The following is a 12,197-nucleotide window of genomic DNA, read 5'->3' as shown; positions in this document are numbered from 1 at the left end:
CTCTACCATGCTGAGACCTGGAAGGCCCAGCTCCATGACCAAGTGCTTTCATTCCTAACTTTATCTAGCAGTGAATCAATCTGCTGCCTGCCCTCTGACACACACGCACACAGACACATATAGGCTATGTCTACACTAGCCCCAAACTTCGAAATGATTTTGAAGTTTACTAATGAAGCGCTGAAATACATATTCAGCGCCTCATTAGCAAGCGGGCGGCCACGGCGCTTCGAAATTGACGCGCCTCGCTGCCATGCGGCTCGTCCCGACAGGGCTCCTTTTCGAAAGGACCCCGCCTACTTCGAAGTCCCCTTGTTCCCATCTGCTCATAGGAATAAGGGGACTTCGAAGTAGGCAGGGTCCTTTCGAAAAGGAGCCCCATCTGGATGAGCCGTGCAGCGGCGAGCCGCATCAATTTCGAAGTGCTGCGGCTGCCCGCATGCTAATGAGGCACTGAATATGTATTTCAGCGCTTCATAAGTAAGCTTCAAAATGGCCATTTGCATGGCCATTTCGAAGTTTGGGGCTAGTGTAGACACGGCCATACACTCACACGTGAATCTTTGACTCTGGCCCTGCTCTCCACTTGGAATAATAGTAAAGGAGACCCACTTCTCCACCCAGCAAGGCAGTGGCAGGGAGCTCCCTGGTCCAGGAAAGGCAACAAACCTATTCTCCCAACCCTTTTGGGAACAGCATGAATGGCCTAAGGGATCATTTCTGGCATCCACCCCAGAGAGAGGCTTTAACAGCACAAAATTCCTTAATACCTACCAGAAATTCGTCCCAGTGGTCATTCGTTTGGATGGCTAGATGCAATATGCTCTTCTCCTGACACACAGGTCCTCTGCTGGGATGATGTTGGCAGGGCTCTGAGGGCAAAGAAATCAACATGCCTTTGAGATGACTTGGAAAATTCACCTCATTGTTTTTGGCTCTCTGCAGACTTGGGCAGACATCCCCACATCAATCAGTCATGTCTTCAGGTGCTTCTTCACAACCACAAGCACTGTAAACTTTCCAAAGAAAGTGAAAAGTGAGATTGGGTAGCTCACCTGGATATCATTCCAGCAGCTCTTGTCCTATATACAGGTCAACAATATCTCTTCCTCAGTCCAGCCCTGCCCCCTCCCTTCCTTGGACACAAACCACACCCCAACAACCTAATCTGCCCCTGCACACATTCACAGAGGAGCTCCCCCCCCGCAACAAGTTAATCTAGAAACACAGTGAATTAATGTGGCTTTCTCCCCCATTCAGCTCCTGCCCCAGCGCATTCCCCCAACAGTCCCTGATATCATTTAGACTCCCTCAGCACATCTCACGAAAGGTTTCTCCCATTCCTCTGGCTCTTTTCTTTGCTCCTCAGCTTCATCATTCCTCCCCAGATAACTTGAAAATACACAGAGCTCAGAGCTCCAGGCATTGGTTGGATTCCTACCTAGTCAGCAGCGAACTCTAAGTAGCAGACTGTATTATATAGTGCACTGGTTTTACACACATAAATAAAAAGAACACCTTAGAACAGTAATACATTTCATCCAAACTAGCTAAATAAGGATATCCTGCACAAACAAGAAACTCTGCTAAACAAATACTAACAGAGATTCAGTTTCACAAATTGCACTTCCCTGAGTGGCTGTCCTATCTAGATGATATCTACTAAGGGCAGCTGGGTGACCCATCTTTCCCTCTTACCAACAACATTTTCAAACCTAAGGAAGCAGCAGAAATTAAATTTCAATGCCCTGCTTCCTTCTGATGATGAATTTTCCCTAGAACAATGCTGGTATGCAAATTAGTACTTACTCCTACTGGAGTAAGTTATGCCCCATTCTCCACCCGCTATTCAGAATCAGGCACTGCTTCTACACATGCCACCTCTGACGGGAGGCAGCATGGTAATGAGGCAATTTGAAGAAGGCTAATGAGGTATAATGTGCATATTCAGCACCTCATTAGCATAATAGCAACAACATTAATTTCAAAGTGCAGACTTCAAATTGCAGATTGGCAGTGTAGATGGGGGCAGCTTCGAAATATGTGCCCCATTTCGACATTCCCTGACTCCCACAGAACAAGATTGAAGCCAATCTGTAATTCAAAGTCTGAAATTGGTGTGGCTGCCATGATGCTAATGAGGCACTGAATATGCACGTTAGCGCCTCGTTAGCCCGCTTCGAATTGCCTCATTACCATGCCACCTCTGACAGGAGGTGTCATGTGGAGAAGCAGCCAGAGACAAACTTTCTCTGAGTAAAAGGAGTAGAAAGGGATTATGTGTATGAGATCTTCATACCTCTATGCTTCAGATGGCATGAGATTCAGAGGACGCTCTTCATGAACAGTGGCCGGAACACACCCAAGATGACTGGGCTGAAGGGGCAGTCGGGATCTCTGTTTTCAATTCCTCATGGGAAAGCAACAACTTGAAAGGAAACAGAAAACAAACGTTAGACATCTTGCAGTATGCGACTGGCTTACGGGACACACTGACACAAGAGCTTATTGAGGCCATGATTTCCAGCAAGATTTGGAAAAGGATTAAGAGTTTATATGGACAACAGGAACATCCACAATTACATTAGATAGGATACATATGAACAAGGACGCTAATCACTGATGATAGAGAGTATAGGCCAACCCAGTACTGGTATAGGCTAGGAAGAAACTTCCCCCACACAGCAGTGATATCTCTCACAATTTTACTGTGAATTCTGTAAACAATCATAGTTTGTTTTAGAATCCCAGAGGCTGGAGCTGTCTGAATATATGAGAAGTTCAGTTTTCATTGAAAGAAGGAGGTTTCTTTCACCAGTGTAGTTGTCCAAAACAGCTTGAAAAAGTGAGCTAAGCACCCTAAAGCCTCAAAACCAAGGGGCAAATTAAAAAAAATACCCATCATGCATTTTAAAATAATTTTAAGATAATCTCTTGATTTGTGGGGGAGGGGGAAGTCAATCCAGTAATTTGGGGGTTAATAACATTGTGCAGAGGCAGGTTATTCCCGCATTGTTGGTTATAGGGCCCCTTTGTGCTTTCCCTGGAACTCCTGTCAGAAATGGGGGGCTGGGCTGGGTGATCTGACCTGGCCTGGGAATTGCTGTTTCTAAGCAACTTATAATAAAGAGAGCTCAGAGCATCTTAGGAAAGAATTAATGATTTCCCTGCATCTGGGGAGGGAAGGACTAAAGCCAGGGAGCATCCGATGCTTTCCATTCCTAGAGAGATAAGTGGGACCAAGCATCATCATTATCATCCCTGTTAGATGTTTATCCAACCTGCTTTTAAATGTCTCCAATGATGGAGATTCCACCATAACCCTAGGCATTTTATTCCAGTATTTAGCCCTCTGACTGTCAGGAAGTTTTTCCTAATGTCCAGTCTAAACCTTCTTTGCTGCAATTTAAGCCCATTGATTATTTTCCCGTCTTTCTTGTCGTTTCCTCTCATCTCTCGTGTAGAGTTCTTTCTCTCCAGGAAATCTATATCACCATGCATTTAGTTACAAATGTCTGGAGTTGTTCTTCAGACTGTGCACTCTTGGCTCCAACGTATACTGCTGTCATTTGCCTCCTTTCTTCCTCTTGGATTCCTCAGTTGCTTCAGTTTGACATTTTCATTATTATCTTATTATTAAAGCAAAAAGGCAGTCCAGTAGCACTTTAAAGACTAACAAAATAACCATGGTCTGAAGAAGTGGGTCTGTCCCATGAAAGCTCACCACCTAATACATTATTTCGCTAGTCTTTAAGTGCTACTGGACTGCTTTTTTGTTTTGATAGTATACAAACTAGCACGGCTTTCTCTCTGTTAATAGTTAAAATTCTTCTGTAGGTTTGAATTTGATTTATTTAACAAAAAAGACATGTTGTCCCCCTCTGTCTCCTCTTAGCTGCTCCGGGGTTTCTCCTCCTCCACCTCCAACAAAATCAACCTGAACGAAGACCCAGACCTTATGCAGGGTATGTTGCACCAGCTCAGCCCTTGTCCCTAGGACCTTCCTGTGTTGCTGAATGCTATTCATGCTGCCCTGACACAGTCAGCTCTTGCCCTCTCTGTTCAGAGGCGGAATTACTGCTGAAGCTGTATGTAGTGATGGGGGAATGGTTGTACTTTCAGGTGGCAGAGACATTCTACACTTGTTGGGATTAGGTAAAGAGAAGTGTCTGGGGGTTAGCAGGCAGCAGGATTGTGAGACCAATCTCTCATTAGGAAATAGCACCTCTTGTCTCTGTTTGGTGTCCAATCTGGCTTCTGCTCACAGTTCTTTCTGAGGAAGTGGGTCTTTGCCCATGAAAGCTTATGCTCCAAAATATCTGTTAGACTGTAAGGTGCCACAGGACTTGTTGTTTTTGTGGATACAGACTAACACAGACTAACTACCCCTCTGGTTCTTTCCTAGGTTCTTTATGTTTCTGTGGAATTAATTTACATCATTCCCAGATCCTTTATGGCAGTGAGTTTGTCCCTTCAGTTAAATACTAAATTCAGAAACACTATGATGATGCTAATCATACCAGGCTCAGAGTACTCCAGGAAAAGGGTATGTTTGCATTTACATGACTATGCTTGTAGTAATACAAAATAGCTTATTCTCCTTCCTTGGCTCTGGCTTCCTCCTCAGAAAAGTCTTTGACCTACCTGCAGGTATGGTACCAGTAGCACACTACTTGTGCTGAGTCATCAGGTCCCTATGTGTGCCTATCTTTGAATCTCCCATGTAAATTTTTCTTCCCACAAGAGCTCTGTAAACATCCTCTGTCTGTTCAGCTAACAGACACTCCAGTGCCTAAAGGAGGTTGTTTTAAAATAACAAGTCATTGCTTGTAATGAGTACTGTCTGGATATTTAACAATGTTTGCTATCACGTTTTGTTTCCTGAAGAGTAGGATTTATGGTTTTCAAGCATAATGTGATCTCCCAGGTGGAACAAGGGGAAGAGCCAGGAGCCCAGACTCTTCAGGATGCCAAGAAAAGAGAGATCTTTAGAGGTATCTGAACTGCTTAGAGTTTATTTTATGTTTTTTTATTTATAAACTTTTGTGCATTTCCAAGGTCTCCCTCATTGTAATACTGCACATTGTCTCTCTCCCCATAACTTAGATTGAAAGGATATCCATCCCTGACAAACAGGTGCATATACTCAGTGCTCCCACATGGTGACCAGAACAATAGGAATAAGAACCAGAGGACACCAGCCAGGAGCAGCATTCCCTCTATTTTTTTTCCATCTTTGGGAATAAATTTTGTTATGTGCACCAAGGCATTGTGGATGTGCACCACCAACAGAAACACATGCTGTGAGCTGTGGGTGCTCTGCCAGTCAGGTGCTGGCACCTGAATCTCTCCTCGGCAGCTGCTCAAGAACTCAGCTTGCAGGGAACACTGGCAGGAGACTGATTGCTGAAATTCCAACAGTGACAACTAGCTAAAAAGTCTAGTCAAGAGCCTTAAAAACAGAGTCTTATCTGACACTAGGATGCATGGAGTAAAAGTTCCAATAAATCCCTTGTGGTGTCTCTAATCTATCTCACCTCAAACTAACCAGTATTGTAAAGGGCATAAGTCAGTCATAGCTGGCTACAAATCCTGAGTGATATCTGTCAGTGGTCCCTTTATCCATCTTTATTTCAGGGCTCAGATGGGATTATGAAGCAGAACTGATCCCATGTCTTGAAGGGATAAAGAAGATTGAACTCTCAGGCTATGTCTAGGCTAGAGGGTTTTGTTGACAAAACAGACATTTTGTCAGCAAAGCCCATGGCATGTCCAGATGCCCAAGGGCATTCTGTTGACAATAAATTGACAGAACACAGCACTTTTGTCGACAGCTGTATGCTGCTCCCCATGAGGAAGAATGCCTCTGTTGACGCATTTGTTGACAAGAAGCCTGTCTGGACGTTTGGAGGCCCTTCTGTCGACAGAAAGGGTTTCCAGGACACTGGGAAACTTTTTGCTATGCTTCTAGTTGGCCGGTTGGCCATTTTGCCAGTAGAGTGGATGGGCATTCTAGCCACTCTCAGTCGACAGAGAGGATTGCTCTTCCGATCCACTCAGCAATCTGGATGCAATCTGTTGACAGAAGTTTTGTTGCAGAATACCTTCCAACAAGAACTTCTGTTGCCAAATTGCTCTAATCTAGACACAGCCTTATGGTTCAGTTTTGTAAATATCATAGAATTGGAAGACACCTTAAAAGGTCAATTGAGTCTAGTTCCCTACACTCATAGTAAGACAGATCATCATCCCTCTAGTCCCTGAAAGCCCCCCAAGAAAGCAAAATTACAACCAAGGACTCATCCACTGAGCTCATCTGCCATTCCACCTGAGAGTTCATTTTCTTTCTATTCTAGCAGGTGATAGGCTCATCCCTTAAGAAGTGACTCCTCAAGAGGACAGTCTTGCGAAGACAGAACTACACTGGACATTAGCTGGGAGACCAGCAGGAGATATTGTCTGGAATTCTGTCTGTAGAAAAACCTCTGAGAGTCAGTGTAGGTCAGAAAGGAAACAGGGTAATTCTGCAGAGAAGAAGCAGAGCAAATCAAAGCAGAGCCATCAAAGAGGTTCAGGGGCAGGGGAGGGGAAACACAAAAGCAGCCTGGCCCAGGAAAAGAGTCTGAATAGTTATATAGGATGTGGTAAAAGCGTCTGTCTGAAATCAAATCTTATTACACAGCAGAAGCTTCAAATAGGAGAAGAACCTTATAAATGTACTGAATGTGGGAGAAGCTTCCTTCACAACTCCAGATTTAGCCAGCATCAGAGAATCCTCATGGGAGCAAAATCCTATGTATGCCTGGAATGTGGAAAAAGCTTCACTGTGAGCTCTGCCCTCATTCACCGTCAGCAAATCCACTGGGGAGAAATGCCCTACAGATGCGCTGAAGGTGGCAAATGCTTCAAAAGAAGTGCGACACTTGCCTAGCCTCAGAGAATCTACCCAGTAGAGAAGCCCTCCAGTTGTGCAGCCTGTGGGAAAAGCTTCAGTTGGAGCTCAACACTTGCCCCACTACCTGAGCAGCTGCACCCATCAACAGAAGTTCTCCCTGCCAGTGGAACACCTCCACACCATCTCTCTTTCCACTGGGTTCATGTGGCCACCTGGTATAGGCTCCCTGGCCAGCGCCATGGATGGGTTAGTCCCAAGGGCCACTTTGGAGCTGAGACAGGTTAACCCTGAGGATGCAGGATGAGGCTTGAGGCTGAGAGAGGTTAAGATGGGGGGATGGTTTGGAAGACTAGGAGTTAGAGCCTGGGAATGGGGGGAGGAGGGCAGGGAGGACATTGCTCCTTTCTGCTTAAAAGCCTATCCCCAGGTGCAGTGTTTTCCTTTTCCTCATAAGCTCTCCAGTCCAGGGGTAAAAGTAATTTAAACTCCTACCGGTACAAATCATTGTGTATGTGCTGTTCTTAAAATAGGGGCTACAAAATGTATGGTTTTACATTATTTATTAAGGACAGTCTTGAATTCACATGCATTGTGGCTCCTGAAGTATTGATTCTATAACTGAATTTGAAAAAAAAAATGGCTCTTCTCACTATTTGGTTGTAGATCCCTGCATTAGAACTTTCTGGAATTACTCATAGATAGCTTTGATTACATTGAAATGTGTCCCCTGGTCTGTCTTTAGTGGTACCCTTTAAGCCCCAAGGAGACCTGTCCTTCATGAGGCACTCTATCTCACAGACACTTTTATCCAAATGATAATTTTGTTTCTACGTTTGATTTTCTTTCATATTCTGTGTGGTTTCATTGTTAGGTGATTTCAGTAAATAATTGGTAACTGGCAAATTAGATATGATCCTTCTTCCCATTAACTGCTGAGGTGGAGAAAAATAATATCCATCAGGGTTCTTTTTTGGTAAAGCAGTAACACTTTAGACAAATCACCCCCACTGTCAAAAGTCTTTTTTGTACTGTACTGTCTGCACTGTCTGTACAGACCTTTCCACAAGTCCACAAGTGGGGGGTAATTTGGACTTGATGAAAATCTGAATCTATGTCAAACTGCCTAACTGGTCACTGGAAAGCTGCCGCTCATTATTGCTATAGCTTTCACCTGGAATTCAATGTATGGAGAAGATTCTCTTCATGCGAGCTATCACTGGCTTCCCATAAGTACTGTGCAGCGTGCACATTTCTGGATACAGAGAATAATAATCTCTGACTATTAAATAACCTTTTGAGTGTCAGGTAAATAAATCAGTGCCTACCTTCTCATAAGGTCTCTGTGCAACTGGATGAGGTCTCAGTAGCCCTATCTGTTGGCATGGCTTGGCTTTCAGGAATGAGAAGCAGTTTCTGGCAACATTACCCATGTTGTGATGGATCTGTGGCCAATGCAGCCCTTCTTGTGCTCATTGTTTGCATTTTTCAATTCCTCAGTGACCTTCTTGGATCTCACGTGACATCTATTTTCAGAAGTTCACTGTAATTACCTCGCTGTCCTTGAAAATCACCCCATCCATCACAGCAAGCTCATGTCCAACGTTCCAATACTCTTTTATACTTGGACAGCAACTGCTTATTTCTTCAGGCCACCCTTTAATTATCACTTCTTTAAGGATTCCCAACTATACATCTTTCTCCTTTTCCTCTCTTATTTGTTGCAGTTTCTTGTAGTTGTGTGAATTGATTTTACAATCAAATCTACACAGGCTTGCATCTCTGCCTCTGGTCTCTGATTTCTCCCTTCGTCTCTGCTTTCAGTTGCAAACATGGGAGTACCCTCACAATGGTTTCAGTTTCTTTCTCATTCAGCATTTCCGACACCCTGTAATAAAGAGGTTCATTAAACAACAAACCAGCAAATAAGAGGGGAATAAAACTTTAATAAAACAAACTGGAGCGCTATTGTGGTGATTAACTGCACGTAGCTGTGTGATGTTTCTAATCCCTATCCCCAACCTTCTCCAGAATACATCTCAAAATACCTAAGTCCATCATATTGTCCATTTTAAAGCAGTATCTCTAAATTATAAACTGCTACAAACATCCCTCTATAAAGGTGCTTTTTTTTTCCTGGAAAGAAAAGTAGCTGGTGCTGTATTGAGAGCCTGCTCAGGCAGCAAGCGATGGTGACTGGTTTACCTGGCTCAAGGACAAGCAGTCTACAGCAGGGGAGGCAAACCTTTGTGGGGTCAGGGGCCACTGAAAATTAGTCAGGAGCCCCATGCAAGTGAGAAGTAAATAAAAAAAACACTACAAACACCCTCCCAGACGTGGCCCACACTGAAAAATGGAAAGAAAAGATATTCACATCACTACCTTGGAGCTCCACCCCAGGTCCTAGGGGCACTGGGGCCAACAGATTTTTCAGGCCCCCTAGTCTCTGGGGTGGGGCCAAAAATGAGGAATTCTGAGCATGGGAGGGGGGCTGCTGAGGAGCAGGCTGGGGTGGGAAAGGGGGTCTGGGCAGGAGGTAGGGTTCAGGAGTGAGCTTGGGGTGCACAATCTGGGCAGGAGGTAAAGTGCAGGAGCGTGTTGCGGTGGGGTCTGCAAGGTGGCAGGCAGGAGCAGTCTAGGAGCGGGGGAGAGGGGACTGGTCAGGGGGAGGGTGGGGGTTTGGGCAGGAGGAGGGTGGGGCTGGGGGGTCTGGAAGAGGGAGTGTAAGGTGGAGGTGAGAGGTCTGGGCAGAGGGGAGGGTATGGGAGTGTGCTGGGGTGGGAATGCAGGCTCTGGGAGAGAGGGGTTTCAGGAGAGGGTGGGTGCTGGGTATGGAGAGAAGAGGGCAGGCGTACTGGTTTGAGCATTGGCCTGCTAAACCCAGGGTTGTGAGTTCAGCCCTTGAGGGGGCCATTTAGGGATCTGTGCAAAATGGGGGGGAGAAGGGAGGGTGCTTGGTCCTGCCAAGAGGGCAAGGGACTGGACTTGACGACCTCCCTTCCAGCTCTATGTGATACGTGTGTATCACCTACCTGACAGAGCTGGACGCAGAGACATGCACATTGCTCCGGGAGCTCTGCACTCTGCAGGGAAGGCAGCTGCTGGCACCACCCTTCACCTCCCATTGCCTGTGATTCAGCCAATGGGAGTGGGGCAGGGGGTGGTGCCTGCACAGAGTGCTCCCTTGTAGGCTGCAGAGCCACTCCCCGCCCCGCGCCCCCGGTCAGCCCATGGACCACATTTGGCTATGGCTTCCCTGGATCCAGCCTGTAAGGCTCAGGGCTCCCTCCAGTCCCACAGCGGTGCACGCTGACCAGTGCTGGTGCTCAAGCTATGACACCCCAATGGTGCTGCTGAAGCATCAATGTCAGCTCACTCTACTCCAGGGGCTGGTGACCCTTGAGGTCAGACTCATGCAAGCCATCTTCCAGACCTCACCCACGGGCTGTAGGTTCCCCACATCTGGCCTCGAGGAACATCCCCCCATCCACATCCAGCACTGGGGATTGCTCTTAGCTCCTCCCACAACCAGATCTATATGTGTGATGCTAGGCATGCACCTCTCAGCAACTGAAGAGATGAGATGACTACTGTGCTTTCCAGTGATGATACCACAGCACCTCCAGAATCTGTCACTCAGAAGGGCAGCTCCTTGGAACTGGAAAGGCAGTCCTTAAATAGCCAGAGGTTGCTGGGCAGAACGCAGGTCACATGCTTCACCTGATTTCCCCACCAAAGGCCAAAGAATAGGAAAGTGCCCTTAGGGGAGGAAGAGGAAGGCTAGCCAAGTAACACACAAAGAGCAAAATGTCATAACTCCACAGATAATCAAAACAATAAAGCAGTCCACTAACACTTTAAAGACAAACAAAATAATTTATTAGGTAAGGAGCTGTCATGGGACAGCCCCACTTCTTCAGATCACAGCCACACCAGAACAGACTCAGTATATAAAGCACAGAGATCCAAAAATTGTTATCAAGGTTGGCAAATCAGAAGACCAGAAGGGCGATGGGGTGTGGGGTGGGGAAGTTAAGAGTTAGATAAAAAAAGTATGTAAAAGATTCCTTATAATGGGCCAGGTAATTGCTGTCCCAGTTCAAACCACATATTTTATATGACAGGTCTGAGCATTCCCTCTGTAGATGGCTGTTAAAGTTCCTTTTCAGTAAAACACAGACTCTCAGGTCATTAAGAGAATGGCCCACTCTATTAAAGTGCTGGCCGACAGGTTTGTGTGTTTGGAGTTTTTTGATGTTTGTTTTGTGTCCATTCATACTTTGTCTAAGAGTGTTTCAGTCTGTCCTATACACATGGTTTGTTGGCACATGATGGCATATATGATGTTAGTTGAGGAACAGGAGAATGTGCCTGTGATTCTGTGCTTCTGTGATGGTATCTCCAGAATAAATGTGTGGACGAAGTTGGCAGTGGGGCTTGTTGCAAGGAAAAGTTCCAGGATTAGTAGTATTGTGGTATACCCTGTGGTTGCTAGTGAGAATCCTCATAAGGTTGGGAGGTTGTCTATAGGAGAGAACTGGGCTGTCACCTACAGCCTTCTGCAGTGTGGCATCCTGATTTCCACAGAGACTTTAACAATCTACACCCCACCATCAACTTATGCCTTGAACGCTCCACATGAGAGATACCTTTTCTGGACACTACAGTACAAATCAAGGATGGCCTGATCAGTACCACACTCTACATGAAACCCACTGACCACTATACTTACCTACATGCTTCTAGCTTCCCTTGTGTACATACATTACGATCCATCATTTACAGTCAAGCCCTTAGGTACAATCTGCATCTGATCCTACTGACAGAGACCAAACACTACCAGATCTCTACCAAACATTCATAAACCTGAATTACCCACCAAGAGAAGTAAAAAAACAAATTGACCTGGCCAGACAAATACCCAGAGACCAGCTACTCCAAGATAGGCCAAAAAAAGCCAAGAACAGAACACCACTGGTCATCACCTACAGCCCCCAACTCAAACCACTGCAACGCATCTTTAAAGACCTACAAACTATCCTAAATCAGGATGCCACACTCCAGAAGGCCCTACGTGACAGGCCTGTTCTCTCCTACAGACAACCTCCCAACCTTATGAGGATTTTCATTAGCAACCACAGGCTACACCCTCCTGCCACCCCTTGCTCTTCTGATTTGCCAACCTTGATACCAATTTCTGGACCTCTGTGCTTTATATATTGAGTCTGTTCTGGTAGGGCTATGATCTGAAGAAATGGGTCTGTCCCACGGAAACTCATCGCCTAAATAAATTGTTAGTTGTTAA

The sequence above is a fragment of the Carettochelys insculpta genome, chromosome 1, assembly GCF_033958435.1.
Source record: "Carettochelys insculpta isolate YL-2023 chromosome 1, ASM3395843v1, whole genome shotgun sequence".
Classification (NCBI taxonomy): domain Eukaryota; kingdom Metazoa; phylum Chordata; order Testudines; family Carettochelyidae; genus Carettochelys; species Carettochelys insculpta.
This window is presented reverse-complemented; position numbering follows the sequence as displayed.